This window comes from Lipophrys pholis (genome assembly GCF_963383615.2).
Source record: "Lipophrys pholis genome assembly, chromosome: 20".
Taxonomy (NCBI): domain Eukaryota; kingdom Metazoa; phylum Chordata; class Actinopteri; order Blenniiformes; family Blenniidae; genus Lipophrys; species Lipophrys pholis.
In genome coordinates, this window is record NC_137648.1 from 23,906,981 (window position 1) to 23,922,236 (window position 15,256).

General features: G+C 44.2%; 1 protein-coding gene across 1 annotated transcript in view; it reads right to left on the minus strand.

The window, feature by feature from the left end:
• The window catches only part of plppr5b (phospholipid phosphatase related 5b), a gene marked incomplete at both ends in the record, with an annotated part of 104,733 nt that overhangs the window by 15,360 nt on the left and 74,117 nt on the right, over positions 1–15,256 (minus strand). The window lies entirely within an intron of this gene.

Below are 15,256 nucleotides of genomic sequence, written 5' to 3' on the forward strand. Positions count from 1 at the left end.
ATATTCTGAGAATATATATATATATATATATATATATATATATATATATATATATATATATATATATTATTATTATTATTATTTTATTTTATTTATTTTTTATTTTTTTTTATTTTTTTTTTTTTTTCTGAGAAAATATATATATAGCTATATAATGACTGGGTCAGACCTTCTGTACAGCTGCATCATGGTACATTGAATAAATGGTGTGTGAGGACTCGTAAGCATGCTGTGAAATACACACTTTTCTGAAACGAAAACTCAATAATAATAGAATGACAGTCAGTGGAAAATGCTGCTCATAGTATCAGTATGCAAATAAAAAATAAATAAACGTCGGGAAACTCCTCGGAGTGCTCGTCTCACAGACGCTCTGACGAGAAAAACTTTTCCTCACTGCAAATGTTCCCTGCCTCCATCCTTCCTCTGTGACTTTGAAAACTGCAGAGAGATGGAGAAGTGTGGAGGTGTAGAGATGAAGAGATGGAGAGGTGTGCAGACGGAGTGATGGAGAGAGAACTGTAGAGATGTGGATGTGTCCCCCCTGAGCAGCTGCTGTTTCAGAAAACTTCCAGACGGCTGCGACTGCTGCAAATATGAGATGTTACGTCTCTCCTCGGGGCAGCTTCTGGATTTAAAGCAGAGCTGACAGAAATCTACAAATACAACGGCACAACCAAAGAATGGAGAGATTAAAAAAGAGGAATAGATTTAGAAAAACAAGAGAAATGACAGAAGAAAATGAGGAGAGGAGGAAGAGGAGGAGATGAGGATGAAGAGATGTGGAGGAGGAAGAGGAGGAGATGAGGATGAAGAGATGTGGAGGAGGAAGAGGAGATGAGGATGAAGAGATGTGGAGGAGGAAGAGGAGATGAGGATGAAGAGATGTGGAGGAGGAAGAGGAGACGAGGATGAAGAGATGTGGAGGAGGAAGAGGAGGAAGAAGAGGAGATGAGGATGAAGAGATGTGGAGGAGGAAGAGGAGGAAGAAGAGGAGATGAGGATGAAGAGATGTGGAGGAGGAAGAGGAGGAATAAGAGGAGATGAGGATGAAGAGCTGTGGAGGAGGAAGAGGAGGAAGAAGAGGGGATGAGGATGGAGAGATGTGGAGGAGGAAGAGGAGACAAGGATGAAGAGATGTGGAGGAGGAAGAGGAGGAGATGAGGAGATGAGGATGAAGAGATGTGGAGTAGGACGAGGAGGAAGAAGAGGGGATGAGGATGAAGAGATGTGGAGGAGGAAGAGGAGGAGATGAGGAGATGAGGATGAAGAGATGTGGAGGAGGAAGAGGAGGAAGAAGAGGGGATGAGGATGAAGAGATGTGGAGGAGGAAGAGGACACGAGGATGAAGAGATGTGGAGGAGGAAGTGGAGGAGATGAGGAGATGAGGATGAAGAGATGTGGAGGAGGAAGAGGAGGAAATGAGGATGAAGAGAAGGAGGTTTGACCACAGGAAAAACAGGAAGAAGATCTCCTTGTGGTTTTCTGAGGCCACTTCTGAAGAGAAAGAGCCTGAAGCGTCGTCCTGAGAGCCTGAGAGCCTCACGTTGTCAATAATCACATTGTCAATAATCACGTTGTCAATAATCACGTTGTCAATAATCTTGTTGTCAATAATCACGTTGTCAATAATCTTGTTGTCAATAATCACGTTGTCAATAATCACGTTGTCAATAATCTTGTTGTCACGTCTCTCCGACTACCGACTATTTAATCTCCACATTACAGTCATTTCATTAGAACATCTTAAAACACTGAGCTTATTTCAGAAAAACAACCACACATCATCCTCACCTCACAGCATCCATCCATCCATCCATCCATCCATCCATCCATCCATCCATCCATCCATCCATCCATCCATCCATCCATCCATCATCTTTCTATACTATTGATCCTCCTTCCAAGATGCTTCCAGGCTGTTTCTAAGTACCAAGTATGAAAATATTGATGGATTCCCATTATAAAACATTGTAATATTATTGGTCTGGTATCGGTATGGTATCAGTATTAATGTGGTCTGGTATCAGTATTAATGTGGTCTGGTATCAGTATTAATGTGGTCTGGTATCAGTATGAATGTGGTCTGGTATCAGTATGGTATCGGTATTAATGTGGTCTGGTATCAGTATGGTATCAGTATTAATGTGGTCTGGTATCAGTATGGTATCGGTATTAATGTGGTCTGGTATCAGTATGGTATCAGTATTAATGTGGTCTGGTATCAGTATGGTATCAGTATTAATGTGGTCTGGTATCAGTATGGTATCGGTATTAATGTGGTCTGGTATCAGTATTGGAGAGACCAGCTCTGGTTGTATGAAGCAGACCAGTGGGGAGTTGTTGACAGGTTTTTGGAGAAGTGAAACATTTCCTCTGGTTTTCAGAAACATTCTTAACAGGTTGAAACTTTTATGACTAAAATAAACATTGTTTTTATCTTCCTTTGAAAAAAATAATGAATGAAAATCATCTGGAGCCACAAAACATGTTTAACTTCAAAACCAGGAAAACACCATTTTTAAACTCTTGTGATTTTTATCAAACCTCTTTTGTTGAATTTATTAAAATTGAGAACTTTCATTGGAGATAATAAAGGGTTTTAAAATGACTTCAGTTTAAGGCAGTTTTAGTCAATCAAAAAGTTGATCAATCCTTTGGGTGGTTTGAAGTTTTTTAAGTTTTAACTTCCATCAGAACTTTTGTCAGCTTTTGTCCACCGACACGACAAAAAGCTCAATCAGGAAGTCAGTTCAACTAAATCTGTGATTTTCCTCTGAAGTGTTTCAGAAGGCAGATGAAGCTCTACATTGTGAGAAAAGAGGTTGAAATGAAGCAAACATGTTGGATTTCACTTCACTCCTGTAAGTTTCGTGTGTAAAAGCTCCAGATTTGATCTTCATTCTGTCCTCAGAGGACTCCAGGGTGTCCATCCTCCTCAGAGAGCCCTGCGTTCAATCAGCACAGTGACCACTCCTGGAATGCACATTATCTGACATGTCCAATCACTGAAGAGGTCTTCTCTTCCAAAGAACCACAATATGTGAAGCTCAGGTTTAGAAAGGACTTGTTCTCTGGAGTCCTGCAGAAAAACCCTCAGAGAGACCGAGTCTACGAGTCAGCAGGCCCCAGTGAAGCTTTGAACACACAGTGGAAGGGTGGAGAACCTGGGGGAGGGGGAGGGGCAGAAGCTCCAGTCATCCATCGTTGAGGGAATAATTGTAGGTCTTCATTAGAGTGCACAGTCCCCTCCATGTTTCTACTCCTCTCTCCATGATTTACTCCTCTGATTATTCAGGACGTCGCAGCTCAGTGTTTGTAAAAAAAAAGCTTCCCAGAAGAGACACTTTGCTATATTTAACTTTTCCCACTTGACATGAAAGAAGATGCTCAGCGTCTAGACCACAGGGAAGTTCAAACTATGGTGAATTCTCTCATATTTCTGAGGTCCGATTTCAAGTGAAAGCACCAAACCGTTTACACAACAACGCTGCTCGGAGCTACTGAATATACAACTTTCTGAAAATGGCTCTGGTGGAACATTTCAAAACCACTTCAGCTAAGTCGTCATGTAAACAGGCGACAACAACACTTTCTGGAAACGATCAGGTTCTGTCCCGAGTGGACCGCAGGGTGCTGCTTGGCGGTAGTAACTCGTAGTTCTGCACATGCTCAGTAGAGACAATCAGAACCATGTTTTCCTCGTGTCATGACTCCCAGTCTATAGTCTCCTGGGACTTGGTAGTTTTATTTTGAGAGTCATCGTAAAAACGATCCAACTTGGCCGTCTGTCCACCAGAATGTCCGTTTTCTCCCATTGTTAATGTTAAGAGTGGATTGTTCTCTGCTGCATGTGGTTTCTGTCATGGTTTGTAGTGAGTGTAGGACCTAAAAGCTGACAGGGAGATGGACTGCAGTGAATAAAAACTGTTTATTGGAACAGGTGGATCCACGAGAGCGGTTGAGGCCGAGCAGGGGTCAGGCAGCTGGAGTCGAGAACCAGCGATCCAGGAAAGGGGCAGCACACACTGAGTCACTAGGGTAAACGGATGATCTGGCGACGAGAGGCGAGTGATCCAGAGGCTTTATGGAGGTGACAAAGATGATGGCTCTCAGGTGTGCAGCTCAGCTCCAGTGCACAAGGGGACACACCAGGGGAAGGACAACACTGGAAAAGGAACAGAGAAAAAGCACGGCAGAAGACCACGACATGACCCACCCCTCAACGGGCGGCTCCTGGCGCCCTACCAGGCCTGTCGGGGTGCTCCAAATAAAAGTCTTTTAACAAGGTCCTATCCAAAATAAGCCCCCTCGGAACCCAGGACCGATCCTCGGGTCCATAGCCCTCCCAGACAAAAACTGGAATCCACAGCCCCGGCGACGGACACTCAAAGTCCTCCGGACGGAGTAGGCAGGGTGAAGGTCGATGAGCCGGAGGGGCGCAGGGGGCTCAGCAGGAGGGTTCAGAGGGCTGGAAGAGACAGGCTTGAGCAGTGAAACATGAAACGTAGGGTGAATCCTTAGTGATTGGGGCAACTTGAGCTTCACTACGGATGGATTGATTGTTTTTTTCGATTTCGTAGGGTCCGATATAGCGAGGTGCTAGCTTGCGTGACTCCACTGCGGACCGGGCCTCTCTCCAGATACGCCGGCACCGGCAGAGATTGGCTTGGAAGGAGGGCAGAGCTACTTCCTCCTCCTTGGGGGTTGATAGCCCAGGGACACCATGGATGGAGACATACCAGTAGCGGCACAGCTGAGGGAGTTGTGGGCATATTCCACCCAGGGTAACAGGGAATTCCAAGAAGAGGGATGTCAGTCAGTCACACATCGCAGGGCTGTCTCTATATCCTGGTTGGCCCGCTCCGTCTGCCCATTAGTCTGTGGGTGGTACCCAGAGGAGAGGCTGGATGAGGTCTCTAGAGCCTTACAAAAAGGATTCTATATCTGGGACTTGAACTGGGGCCCCTGATTTCACACAATGTCCTGGGGGATTCCATGAAGCCGGTACACGTGTTGCACCATCAAATCCGCAGTCTCGCAGGCTGAAGGCAACTTGGGGAGCGGGACAAAATGGGTCACTTGGGTAAACGGACGATCTGGCGACAAAGAGTAGAGTGATCCAGAGACTTTATGGAGGAGGTGATGGCTCTCAGGTGTGCAGCTCAGCTCCAGTGCAGGACATGTTGACTCCGCCCACCACACAGACACACAAGGGGAAACGCAGGAAACGCATGGCAGAAGACCGTGACAGTTTTATTAAAAAACACACATCATCTTCCTCATCCCTTAAGCCTGAACCCAACCCTTAACCTCTAATCCCTCCTCTCCCCTCCCCTCCTCTAACCCTAACCCTAACCCTAACCCTTACCCTAACCCTAACCCTAACCCTAACCCTTACCCTAATCCCTCATCCCACACAGGCTTGTCAGAACAGAGATGAAATCTGGGATTCATCAGCAGACAGCAGACTGTATGGGTGCTATGTTCACAGAGATGTCAGACTTTTTGACTGGAACTTTCTGTGGTGTTGTTAAGTTGCAGAAACCCCGTCTCGAAGCATTTCCCCAGTGCAAACAGAAGAGTCCTTCAGAGAGCCAGAGATGTCTCTTCACCTACACACTGAGAATTAGCTGACTGAGGAGATCTTTTATAGATCTGAACCAGGAAGACCTGAAACCTTCTAGAGCTACTTTCAAAAAGACCAAAGCAAAATGATCCCCCAATAACTGTATATACTCAGGGTAAGGTTAATTATGTTGGCTTGACTAAAGTCTCCCACAAACAGCGTGATTTTCAGTTGTCTCAGATGAAAGATTGGAATGGGGAGAAATGTTTGTAAAATCATTGGTCGCGGCTCAAATGGGTCGGGCTTTGTGTTCTGTTTTAGGACGGCTGAAGTTCATAAGTCTGCGACCTCTATTGAAGTGGGTCTGATATCCAGGGGAGTCATAGCGGCAGCTACGATCATGTCAACTGCTGCTGTGAGCTGCAGGCTGCATGAAACAAACAGCGTGTGTGTTGGTACAGTCTGCACACACGATTCTTTACATTCATCTCCAGCAGTGTGGGGAAGCCTTAACACACATCAGGCTGATTTATAAACAAGACAAAAAACAACAACATTTATTTACTGTCTCTAATGATTGATGAGCTTCTCGTGAAAGACTCCATCCATCCATCCATCCATCCATCCATCCATCCATCCATCCATCCATCCATCCATCCATATCCATCCATTTATCTGTTTCCAGCTCGTGGGGGTGACAGTCTGAGCACCGTCACCCAGATCTATCTATCAATCTATCAGTTGATTCTGATCAATGTCTTGGCTCTCCCAGTTCTAAACATCTTTGTGCTTTTTTCTTAACCAATAAACATAATAACATACACCTGTTAAGTATGAAAGCAGTGGTTTCATTTCATTTTCAGTTTGGAAAATTACTGAAAAATGCTTCATTAAAGCATAATTGTATATATCTTGTTAAAATCATACTTAAGGTTGCAGGTTGTAATCGCAGTTGATGGCAGATTGAATTTCATTGATTTCATCTTAGTTTTGCAGTCAAACCCAGTCGGTATGTCTGTGAAGTCGGTAAACTGGACCCAAGTGGAGCATCCAGAGTTCTTACATGTTTCCCTGTGCAGAGCGTGGACTGCTTGCTTCTGTTATCTCAGGGTGGGGATGCGCTTTAATGAAGACTCAGCAATCAAAAACTAGCAATGCTTGCTGGGAGATTTCTCCTTCTCGTGCACAGCAATCAATAAATGAGCGAGTCCATGTTTTCTCCCCGCTGGGCGTACATAAAAATTACTTTTATCTGCACTTGTATATCAACCAGCTCTGTTCTTTAATCCAGTAAGTCTTCAGCTAAAAATAATGACGCTGCTAGAATCATTATGTTTGTTGTTACACAGCTGCTTTACTTTGACTGTGTGTGTGTGTGTGTGTGTGTGTGTGTGTGTGTGTGTGTGTGTGTGTGTGTGTGTGTGTGTGTGTGTGTGTGTGTGTGTGTGTGTGTGTGTGTGTGTGTGTGTGTGTGTGTGTGTGTGTGTGTGTGTGTGTGTGTGTGTGTGTGCGTGTGGTCAACTTGCAGGTTGGTCAGTGTGAAACTGACAGTATGTGACAGTTCACACAAGAAACACCGACTCACAGGCAGAAACCACCTTGACCCAGTCAAGGACAGCAACACACACACACACACACACACACACACACACACACACACACACACACACACACACACACACACACACACACACACACACACACACACACACACACACACACACACACACACCACTGATTTATGGATGGAAGGAAAATGAACCAATGTTTATTAAATGTATATTTCTAGAATCCCTCTTTATTCAAAACAACCATTTAGGAACCAAAGAGCTGCACACAAAATAACTGGAAAAGAAAAAAAACTTCACTTGAATAGTACTGCATTTAATGCTGAGGACAAAATGGGGTTTATACCCGTTTCCATTTGTTTCTATTTGTGTAAAAGCCAACCAGTAATTGTTTTTTTGCCGAGATGAATTCAGAAACTCACTTTTATTATTGTTGCTGCAAATACATGAACTGAAGTCATCTAATGGAATCAGTTTATTTAAACAAGCAATTATTCTCACGAGTTGACTTAACTGAACTCTACCCATGTATCTGCCGATCCATGTAAATAAAAACTTCTTAAAACATCCTGTCAACATGCTGCGGAATACCAAGCCAAGGTTTTAAAACAACTTTTAAATGTATTTATTTTGATGAAGCCTTCTGGTGACACTTTGCAGAGGCAGAGATGAGCCGCGATGAGACCGAAGAGACGAGGTAAAACAAAACTGTCTTCATCTATTCAAAGTTTAAAAGACAATATGGAAATCTGTGACAGTGTGGAGCGGTTCGCCCACGCTCTCCCGGCAAAAATAGAGCTGCAGATGAAAAGATGAGCAGAAGCTGTCACACCGCCGTCGCACAGTCAATACCCCCTCCTCCGTCTATAAATGCCACGTTGTTTTATCGATACCCGACAGCCAGCACTGACACGCAGACACTCTGCAGGGCGCTGCCACCAGTCTGCACGCACAAGGTCAAACGTCAGCGCATGAAGGTGGCAACAGATAGAATTATGTGCAAAAAACACAACAAGTCCATTTTTCACCCAGCAAAGGAGCCTGTCAGGATTTCTATTGAGCTCGGTGAAGCAAAGGACAGATATATGTGGTGATGGTGGAAGACAGGTGGTGGAGACAGAGCTGGAAGGCAGGAGAAGATGGAGGACATGGAGACAGTGGAGGAGGAAGGAACACACAGAAAGACACTGAGGTGGAGGACATGGAGACACAATGAGGTGGACGACCTGGAGAGACACTGAGGTGGAGGACATGGAGACACAATGAGGTGGAGGACATGGAGACACAATGAGGTGGACGACCTGGAGAAACACTGAGGTGGAGGACATGGAGACACAATGAGGTGGAGGACATGGAGACACAATGAGGTGGAGGACATGGAGACAGTGGAGGAGGAAGGAACAGACAGAAAGACACTGAGGTGGAGGACATGGAGACACAATGAGGTGGATGACCTGGAGAGACACTGAGGTGGAGGACATAGAGACAGAGACCTGCTCCGTACTTTCAGGACCGCAGGTTAACCCCCAGAGGAGGACTTGGATCCAGTGTTGGACATTGTCCTCTGCTATGTGCTCGTCCACCACAGACGTTATGTCCTAATGTTTTGGACTGTTTGCCGTATGCTATTGAGCTGAAAAGGGAAGACGCCAGACTTCGGCTGTGGAATCAGCAGGAGACGTTGACGTCCTACCTTCAGACACGCTTCATTTTCTAAAGGTGGATTTTTAAGCGGTGACATCAGTTTGTTGTGCTGCTCCACTCTTCCTTCTTGAATCCAAACCTCCACCATACCATGGATCCCCTGCTGTTTGTCTTTGGAATGAATTCGTCTTCTTCCATCTTCCGTGTCTCTTCACACATCCCGCTGCCCGCTAGCACTGTGGTAAGCTAAGGTGTATGACGTAGCTCTCGCGAGAGTACAGGATGTTTGTAGGTGCGCTGGTTTTGTCTCGGAGAGTCCGCCGGCGGCTAAAAGCCACAGTGTGAAACTCGAACATTCACCATATAATCATTTTCTATATCACACAAAGAAGCGAGACATCCAGTCGATCTGGGATATTGCTCAGCCCTGCTCACAGCTTTCCTGCTGCCAGTGGAAAGAAGGAACAGAAACATTCTGGATTAAATGCTCGATGTCAAGTGTCAATACTTCTTTCTTTGGGGAGCGCCATCTGGTCCTGGTTCTTCCTTAACATTCTCTGTCTCGTCTGTTTTTTCTCTCAATTTGTCTGATGTAAACTCTCTAATACGTCCATGTTTTGCCCCTGAAATACAAACATTTGATTGGCTGTGTGGCGTCACATGCAATTGGTCTGTCCATTTCTACACCCACAAAACCATTACCGTAAAGACGAGAAAAGCTGTGTGAAGCTTGCATGTTCTTCCTGTGGCTCTTCACACTCACACTTGTTCACAACAGTTCAGGCGATAAAACGACTTCAATCTGGTCCAAATTCTACTTAATACATGGACAACAACAAGTCGTTGTGATTCAGCCTGAATGATTCCTTCCAGCTGTTTGCTGAAAGGGACAAAACCTGTCAATTCAAGCACAAACATGGAGCAGTGAGTGTCAACACTCACGTGGTATTACCATTTGAATGGAGTAATTACAGCCTCATGTTGATGAACACTGGAGTTCAGCCGAGAGCAGAGGGCCGGTGTGGAAGTGGCATTACAGTCATGATCAGGACAATGGGAGTTTGAAGAGGAGTCATCATGCTGCAGGGTTGTGATATGTCTCAGAGTGAACACCACCAACACCGGGCGATACGCTCACAACCACCTCCACTAAATGACCAAGATAACAGAGGCAATCTGCTCCCTCCATTGGGCAGAGCCGGAGATGGTCCAGACTCTGTTTGATTTGTGAGCTGCGCTGAGAGGAGACGTCCTCAGTGAATCACAGCCTCACTGTCCTCGGTGGACTCCACTGATGGATCACTCTCATGAAGGACATTTCTTCTCTTCTGCTCCGGCATGGACAATAACACAATTCCAGGTTCAAATAACCCAACAAATAATCTGACCTGCCTTTGACTTCAACCAAGAGGTTCTGCTGACAAAGAAAGACTATCAAGGCTGGAGATTACTGCAGCTGTCGGTGAAGTCAGGTTCCAGCTGCACAGAGGTGCAGTCCATCACAGGACCGACTTCAAAACCTGGTTTAGCTCTTGGAAGTGTGGACCGTTGGAGAAAACACACGGGGAGAAGACGCGAGCTTCACACAGAAAACCTTCCAAACCCACACATTAAGATATTCCCACTGTGAGGCTCCAGTGCATCCAGAGCATGAAGCTCAGCTGAGTTTCAGAATGTCGCCGCTTCACTGTTTTGCCCCAGGACAGCTTGAGGTAAGTATTCACAACAATAGAAAGAAAGAAAGAAAGAAAGAAAGAAAGAAAGAAAGAAAGAAAGAAAGAAAGAAAGAAAGAAAGAAAGAAAGAAAAGCTGTAAAAGCGAATCATACTCTGTAACGTGACACATAAAAGTGTCTATAATCCCACGTCGACACGTTTCCCATCAGTTCCAGTGAGAAGGAGGATACGGTCCTACAGACTCAACTGATTTGTAAGAAAGAAAGAAACACTTGATGAATTGGAAGGTTTTCTCTGTGTAGTTCATACTTCAACATGACAAACAAATGGTTTTCAAACTAACTTCAAACCCACAGAACTCTTTCTCTTTTTGATATTTTAATTCCGTGTTTTTGCAGTTTCCTCCCGACGTCTTTCAGTTTGTTCGGGTCCGAGCCCGAGGACAGCCGGGCGGGACCCTATTGGACTGCAAGACATTATATCAGTAATTTATTATTATTCTTGTTATTATAATAACTATTATCATTGTTATTATTTTACTGTCTGATACTGCGCGACCTGCTTCAGTTTTTATGGCCTAAATGTGCTCAAACCTTTTTTTACACACATCAGAAGTGTTTTTCTGGAGTTCTGTACATCTGTTCTGTTGTCAGCAGGTTTGCTGTCTTCTAATTTCTAATATCCAAATCGAAGACAACACAACACGATGGCAGAAGTTGTGATGGAAACAAATCAGAATGGTTGAGGTTGGTGTTCCACCACCCGCCGGGGAAGTGAGTTCGTCTGACGTCTGTCCGGGCTCATATAGGCTGGAACACCGCTTCATTAAGTGATAAGAACAGTCCACAAAATACACCCTGCTAACTTGTATTTAATCACTGACATCCGAAAACTCTTTTTCAAAAGGTGTGCTGAATTAAAATAGAAATGAGGCACTGTGCAGCCGGCACACTGCCTGGAATGTCGAGCGAACGGTAACAACTTGAAGTCAACATCACAAAACATAATCCCTCAAGCGTTTGGCTGATTGGAGACGGACAGAAAGAGTAAAAGAGGTTCCACACCGGGAAAACAACCACGGTGCCAAAACCTTGCTGTGGAAAAGATTTAGAGCAAACAGTCCCAGAGACACACTGAGAGAATTCTGCTTCCCAGAGAAGACAGAGAAGCTCCACGGGGAGCGAGAAGAAAGCTTCTGGTCTTTCTGTGGGTGGAGGACACTACAAAGACAAGGTGGCCACTGACACAAGAAGCATCCATTCCCACGGTGGGACATGTTGGCAGAAGATGATGCTTTACTGCCATTTCTCAGCCCATGTGTCGGGAAACCAGGGAAACGTTTGGACTGTGGTCAAAAAGTGGTAGAAAATAACCCCGATGAGGAAGTGACTGTACAGCGGAACATACTGAGAATACTCACAGTAAGAAAGACTCCGAGCCTCAAAGACCTGAAGACAAATGTCTTTCTATTGACTTTTAACTACCATATTTTACTAAAAGCATTGGAATGACTTGGTCTGATCTCACTAATAGAACAGGGACAGTAAGTCTGGATCTATGTTCCGCAGGAGTAGAATAACATGTGGTGTGCCTCGAGGTTCAATCTTTGGCTCCATGCTTTTTACAGTTTTTTCCAGTCGCTAACAAGCGTTTGTCCAAACAGTTGTCACATTTTCAAAACTCTAAATACAATCAGCATCGGTCGTCTGTGGCCACACCATTCACACATTTCATGTCGTTTTCACACAATATGCTATCCCAGCTATTAGCAGGCGTTAGGCAGGGTACACCCCTGGACACGACGCCAGACTGTCGCAGGGATTGCATGTTTTGCATGTTTTGCATGTTTTGCATGCAAATACCTGTAAACCTGAAACATAAAACTCCATGCAGTTTTTGTAATGTCAACAATAGCAAGTATTTTGAAACCTGGTGTACTTTGATTGACTGAATGTACCTTGTGAAGTGAAAACAAGTGTTATTCTTTGACAGAGTTATTTAACTGAGTCAGATTTCCAGTGTTTTGGTAAAGGTAGTGTGTTCAGAGAAAGATATGTTCTATTTTGAAATGAAGAGTTAGTATATATCGAACAAAATGTGTTTTTGAGAAGAAAATTATCCATTTGGCCAATTGTGTTTTGTAGGTGTGAATCTGTGTTCAGAGTTTAGAAAAAGGATCTGAAATATAGGTAAGCGCTTGTTAGCGACTGAAAAAACCTGTAAGTGATACATGCTCCCATTGAGTAACGTCATCAGGAGACTCATCACAGCCGTATATTTCCATACTCAGGCCCCTTTAATCCCTTTGATATATAAACTTAGATATCTAATCTTAGATTTATTGACACTGAGTGTAATTTAAGCTTGTTTCTCTCTTTAAACACAGAGGCTGTAAATGCTTCCATTTGCAGTCGTATCGATTGTCCTGCTGTTTTCTTGTCGTCCCAAAAATAATATTTCTCACCTTCAATTCCTCCAGAATTCAATGCCGCCGATGCAGTGATCAGTTTAGAACTTCTGCTGGCTTTCATTGTCACTTTCACACGTTCACTTCAATCTCGTTCTATCACACACACACACACACACACACACACACACACATTTTTCAGGTATGTTTAGATGAATAAGCAAGTTAAACATTTAAAAACGGATCTTAGCCTACTCACACTGTGATGAGAATAAACTGAACCTATAAGGTGCACGACACTAAAAACTCCCCACGTAGAGCGTGTTAGAGCAGCAGACACATGGACAGTGTGGACAGACTCCATCAGATGAGCTGCAGATCAACCACAACAGGAACTACAAACCTTTTATGCTCATTGTATCCATGCAAATCTGCAATAACCCTGAAATCAAATCAACCATTTTAATGAATCTCATATTCATGTGTTTGATATTTGTCATCTAAATAAATATATGAATACTGTAAATTATCCACCAATGAAGTTTCTCTCTTCAGGATACTTTTGACATGTTTTTGCATTTAAAAACAAGCAAACCAAGTTTCAGCAGATTTTTATGTGTTTAGCGATTCTTTAACTAAGTACTTTGTACATTTACCATTTACATAAACAAACTTTTCTTAATCATCTGAAGTAATCTGTTGAAAACCACCCACGCCATCGTAGCTGGTCGACCCGTCGCCATGGAAACTGTAGATTAACAGTAGATTACGAAAAGCAGCGTCGTCACAACTCAAAGTTGTTTGGTGAAGATTTTCCTGCAGAGGGATGTGAAGATCAGTGGAACCAGGAATCCTTCAGTGGCTCGTCCTTCTTCAGATCACATGAAAGCACAAAGAGCCTGCAGGGGACGGACATCTGCAGTCCCACAATCCAGAGACAAGACCTCCACAGCTGCTACACTCCAACACGTTATGTTCTCCGTATTGAGCTCAGCAGCAGCTTTTTATCAGCATCGGATTTGTTTTGAAGTCCCTCACGTCGCTCCACACATCAGCCTTGATGTCCCAATGTTCTGGTTCTGCCTCGTACCGTACATCTCAGCCATAACACCTGACCCGCTGTATTCACTGCACATGGTCATAATGTTTTGGCTGATCGGGGTTCAGACCGTGAATAAAGTACTGAGTTAATATCAACCAGGTCACCAGCAGGCTGACACGGGCTCAGCAGAGTCCAGTCAGCCTTCAGGAGAGAGCCTCAGGAAATAACATGGGAATGTGAAGTCTGACCATACCCAAGATGTAGAGTCACTACACACTGTAGAGTCACTACACACTGAGGAGTCACTACACACTGTAGAGTCACTACACACTGAGGAGTCACTACACACTGTAGAGTCACTACACACTGTAGAGTCACTACACACTGAGGAGTCACTACACACTGAGGAGTCACTACAGACTGTAGAGTCACTACACACTGAGGAGTCACTACACACTGTAGAGTCACTACACACTGTAGAGTCACTACACACTGAGGAGTCACTACACACTGAGGAGTCACTACAGACTGTAGAGTCACTACACACTGAGGAGTCAATACACACTGAGGAGTCACTACACACTGTAGAGTCACTACACACTGAGGAGTCAATACACACTGTAGAGTCACTATACACTGAGGAGTCACTACACACTGAGGAGTCACTACACACTGTAGAGTCACTATACATTGTAGAGTCACTACACACTGTAGAGTCACTACACTGAGGAGTCACTACACACTGTAGAGTCACTATACATTGTAGAGTCACTACACACTGAGGAGTCAATACACACTGTAGAGTCACTACACACTGAGGAGTCAATACACACTGTAGAGTCACTACACACTGAGGAGTCACTACACACTGTAGAGTCACTATACACTGAGGAGTCAATACACACTGTAGAGTCACTATACACTGAGGAGCCACTACACACTGTAGAGTCACTATACACTGTAGAGTCACTATACATTGTAGAGTCACTACACACTGTAGAGTCACTACAGACTGTAGAGTCACTACACATTGTAGAGTAACTGCAGACTGTAGAGTCACTACAGAGTTTATAGAGTCACTACAAAGACCATAGAGTCACTACAGACTGTAGAGTCACGACACACTGTGGAGTCACAACAGAGACTGTAGAGTCACTACAGACTGTAGAGTCACTACAGGGACTGTAGAGTCACTACAGAGATCATAGAGTCACTACAGAGATTATAGAGTCACTACATAGATTATAGAGTCACTACAGAGATCATAGAGTCACTACAAAGATTATAGAGGCACTACAGAGACTGCAGTCACTAGAGATCATAGAGTCACTACAGAGATTATAGAGTCAC